The sequence below is a fragment of the Canis lupus genome, chromosome 7 (assembly GCF_048164855.1).
Source record: "Canis lupus baileyi chromosome 7, mCanLup2.hap1, whole genome shotgun sequence".
Lineage (NCBI taxonomy): Eukaryota > Metazoa > Chordata > Mammalia > Carnivora > Canidae > Canis > Canis lupus.
Genome location: NC_132844.1, coordinates 43,264,940 through 43,269,910, shown reverse-complemented (window position 1 = coordinate 43,269,910; position 4,971 = coordinate 43,264,940). Strand labels below are relative to the sequence as shown.

Sequence of the window (4,971 nt, the reverse complement as noted above, 5' to 3'; positions counted from 1 at the left end):
AGTATTTTTGGCTCCAGATTTTTCCCATTCAGTACTTTGAATATATGCCACTCTCTTCTGACTAGCCAAATTTCTGTGGAGAGATCTGCTGCTAACCTTATTTGTCTTCCTTTGTAAGTTAGGGACTTTTGTCTTGCTGCTTTTAGGATTTTTTTTTTTCTTTATATTCTGTAAGTTTAACTACAATATGTCTTGATGTTGATCTGCTTTTGTTGATTTTGGATAGGAGTTCTCTGTGCTTCCCGGATCTAGATCTCTGCTTCCTTCCCAGATTAGGACATTTTCAGCTATTTCTTGAAATATGTCCCCCCACACACTTTTTTTCTTCTTCTGGGAATCGTATAATATGAATGTTATTATATTTGATAGAGTAATTGAGTTGCCTAAATGTATTTTTGTGTTGCATAATTCTTTTGTTCAGATTCATTGCTTTCCATTACTTTGTCTTCTATGCCATTAATTCTTTCCTTTGATTCTTCCAGTCTTTTGTTTATTTCACTAACTCTGTTTTCAATCTCATTTTTGCATTCTTTATCTCTGATTTTTTTAAACTCTTTTATGTCTGTGGTAAGGGCCTCATTGATGTCTTCTATTTTCTCAAACCCAGTATCTTTATAATTGTTGCTTTAAATTCTTCATCAGACATGTTACTTATATCTATTTCATTTAGATCTTGGGCTGTGGCCTTGTCTTTTTCTTTTGTTTGGGAGAAATTCCTCCATCTTGGCATTTTGTCTAAGTCTCTGCTTTCTCCTGTGTGTTGGAAAAGCCAATTATGTCTCCTGCTCCTGAAATAATGTCCTTCTGATGAAGAGGTCATGTGGTACCCAGGGCCTGCTGCTTCAGAGATTATCTCTGGTTTGTGCTGAACATACTCTGTTGTTGCATTTTGGTTGCTCTTTCCTTTAGGCCAATTCTTCTCTCCTGTGGGCAGTGTTTGGTCCCTGGCCTGAATATGCTAAGTTTTAACTTGGTGTGCTCTAGTCTGCTTATGAAATGAGATGATCACTACCTCCACTGGAACTAAGGCCCTGTAGTACTCTCTGCTTGGGAGATGTGGTATGGGCAGGGGTTTGTGCTAGTCTTCTGGAGGAGGTTTCCACCTTGCTGGGACTGAGGCAAGCATCACTAAGGTAGGCAGTCCCACCAGAGTGCAGGGGGATGGGGCTCAGTGTAAGCAAGTTAGGCAGCCTTCCAGCAGTTGCCAAGGAAACAGAGGATATAAGGGACAGAAATAGGCTTTTGGGGCTCAACTTTTTCCTTCTGTATCATCCTGGTCTTGGGGCCTGGACATCACCCTCAGTGAGTGCTTGAGGCACCCACTGAGCTGCAGGCCTTGCCCCCTGGCTGTGTGCTGTGGTGTCCTCAGTGCCATCTTCCCCCTGCTGTGCTGCCCACTGTGGGGTGGGGGTTGGGCTCCCAAGCAACATGGACCCTTCTTCCCTTGCCCCCTCCCCCAAAAGGACGTGACTTTTTTTTTAAGTTAAAAATGCTTCCTTTATTACATAAAGCCAATACTGCTACTTCTAAGTTCAACTGCATGGATCTCTATATTGTTCAAAGTGTCATGCCTGTGATGTTAAAGACAATGACTTCCAAGTGTCATCAGGTAGTAGCTTCCTTTGGATGTCATCACAATCCCTGCTCCCTGTTCCACACACATTCAACAACCTGTTCTAGGGAATGAGCAAGTTCTCCCAGTCCCCGGCACAGACATAGACTCAAGGTTCTTCCACACTTTCTTGTGCCAGAAGCACACGACTCTGAAGGAGACACAGTCAAAGATGCTGCATGTGCCCTAGCTGGTCACTACACCATTTTATCATCTTCATTAACGAAGTTTTGTGATCACAATGGAGCCCTAATCTGCATTATAATAACAAGGTATTGCACATTCTCTGAGGACAGACACACCATGATTTTATGTCCAAGATGCAAGGTTACTCTCCAAACTGTCTCCCAGCTAGCAAGTGGAGAGCTCACTACAGGTGCAAGGAGCTGCTTCCTGTATTCCAACTGCATGCTCAAAACAGTGCTTTGCAAGATCAGCGCTAGTTAGAAGTGTGCACAGTTCTGAGACAGTCAGAGGGGTAGAGGAGGGAACACCTGAAGTTCTAAAGGTCAGCAGGCTTGGCTGGGATAGAGCCCTGGGTGAATTGCCCTGCTCCTGGAGAGAAGGCAGGCAAAGAGCCCAGAGGAAGACAGCATGGGAATAGCTACTTAAGAATGACTATGGCACACAGTAAGGAGATCATTCCCGCTTCTCAAGGCATGTCCCTGGGATGCAGTATTCATGCAGATGCCTCTCCAGGATGAAGAAACTGGCCAACACCATTTTCCTTCTCCACCCCTCAGCATAATATTATAAATATTTCTTACATATGATAAATTCTTTGGTCTCTGCCAATCTCCTTTGAGCAATTGATCTCCACGCGCTATGAAACCCATACACTTATTTCAAAGGCTGTTCAGTGTAGTTTTAGCCATGGTAAAGATGAGTGAAAACAATCTTAATGTCCAATAACAAATAATTGGTTAAATATGGCAAAGATGGTAGTTCTATTATGGACTAATATGAAAAATACTAAGCTTATATTTTAAAGAGCATATACTATAGTAAGAAATAAAATAGTAAAATTATAAAGCAATACATGCATATGGTATAATAATATGCACTAACATTAACACTTCTATATAAACAAAGTATATATTGCTCATATATTAGCATTTCAATTTAGCTAAGAACTATAACTTTTTAGGTAACTTATTATTTTTTTTGAAGGTTACAATTTTTATTGTCATTATGCATAGCCATATGTTTTTCACGTTGAGGTGAGTTTTTAATTTGAGATAACTGGAATTGAGCTTTCTTTCAAAGTATATCTTCCTTTTTATTCCTCCCAGGAAGCTGTGCCACATGGTTATATGTCACTGTGAACTTACATGCATTATCTTCTCAAAATTTTAGTTTCCCTCAGGATTCTCAAGAATGAACTCTTCAAATATTCTATTAATGTCTTCATTGCTTTGTAGGTATTAGATGTCCCATGGACAGTATTTTTCAAAGTACTTCTTCCAAATTGGGGTCAAATAGAGCCTGGGGACAGTAGTTTTGCCTCTTCCGGCTCTACAGGACCCACCATTTGTCTTCAGTCTGGGACAGCATTCCACTTAGTCAGAACCATGACCAAAGATGGACCCTCAGAAAACATTTGCAATACATCTTCAGGAAAGTCTTTTCCTTTATTTTTGAATAAATTTGTCTGCTTCTTATTCACTTAGGACTATTTCCTTACCTGTGTTATTTCAAATCCAGCCTCTCTTATAAGTTTAAAGATATCCTCTCTTTGTTCCTGTGTTATATGAGGTTTAATCAGTGCTAAAGTATGTTGTGGAGGAAATAAATACTGTATTTCCCTTTTGGCTTCTTCTAATAAATAACTTCCATACAACTGGTTGATAGGAAAATATTCCATTGCAAATTATGCACATAAACTGGCCATCTTTTCTATAAGGCTTTCAAAATAATCATCATTTTCATATTCCTTGCACGATGTTTGTACTTCCTCTTCTGATAATATAATTTGTCTTTGCATCAGTATTTTAAAACCTTCATCTTCAATAATCTTCAAAATATCTTCTCTCTTTTCTTGAAAGAGATCCAGTCAAAGTAATGCCAGGGCCTTCTTTAATTTGAGCTTTTTCATGTTTTTAAAATCAGGGAAGGACATATCAATAAAGTGATTAACATCAATTAGATTCTCTTCAATATCACAAAACTGAGATATATGTTGTCTTTCCAGACGTTCTTGTAAGATGTCCTACTTCTTCCTCACCACTGGAGTCCTGACCACCTCTGATTATCCTCATATATTTTTTTTAGCTTCCATCTCAGGATTCGGTTCAGGTTCCTCCAGGGAAGGCTGTTCTTCACCTCCTTGAGATATAACTACAATATGGCCTAGGCAATTTGTCATAAAAAGACAAAATCTTCAGTCATGCTTATCTGATCTCCGACTACAGAAATCCCTTACTTGTTGTTCTGTGAGAATCTTGTCTTCAATTTCTACAACAAATCCTGCCTTTATCATTCATTCTTTCTTTAATCTCTAGAGATTTTCTAGTAATCACAGCACAGCATATTGTTTGGTAATGGCAATTAAGTATAGTTGTTCAGTACTTTCATAGGGTGCTTCCCCAGCATCATCTGCATCTGAATCTACAAACACAATTTCATGATGTTGAGAGCAAACCATTTCACCTGCTGCAATTTTTTTTCTCCTTGACCAAGTTAATAATTTTTTTTATTAACAAGTGGTGCATTTGTACCATTGATCTTTGCAATAATTTTGGCATTAACACTAAAGAGAAAAACAGGTTCACATTTATCTCTAAATGGTTGCAAAGTCACAATGTTGTCCGCTTCTGTTATAACAAAATGAAGAAGTTCATCTTCATTCAGCTCATTTTTCAATTTTCTGAATGAAGTTTGCATTGCTTTGCAAGGTCCACACCAGGCTTGGTAAAAATTGATCAGTGTTACGCCTTTTTTTTGCTGCAACATCTCATCCCACTGTCTTGGACTATTCACGAATGCCTGTAACTGGATCTCTGGCTTTTCGTCTATCATTTAGCCACTGGGTGTGGAGCAGGTGCCTGGCTCTACTGTGCTGTCTGCTGGTGCTGATCCCATGAAAGAGGCCAAATGAGCTTAAGTAACTTTTTTTAGTTTCCATACTCCTATTTGACAACAGATGACTTATTAAAATCAACTCTAAATCTACACGCATGCATACACATTAAAAATAGCAAGACAGTTAATTTTTTTCTAAGGATAATTTTACTCTTAAAATTTTCTCTAGTTTAAATGCCTAGATAAGAAAAAATTACTGCTAGGATGGGAGATTGCCTTCCTTTCTTTCAATAAGTAGAAGCTACAACTATCTAGCTAGGAGAGGTGATCCCACTTTA

At 38.8% G+C, this 4,971-nt stretch overlaps 1 pseudogene; it reads right to left on the bottom strand.

Moving 5' to 3' along the window:
- Positions 1 to 3,992: 3,992 nt before the first annotated feature.
- Positions 3,993 to 4,630, bottom strand: LOC140636408 (thioredoxin domain-containing protein 3 pseudogene; annotated as a pseudogene).
- Positions 4,631 to 4,971: the final 341 nt, after the last annotated feature.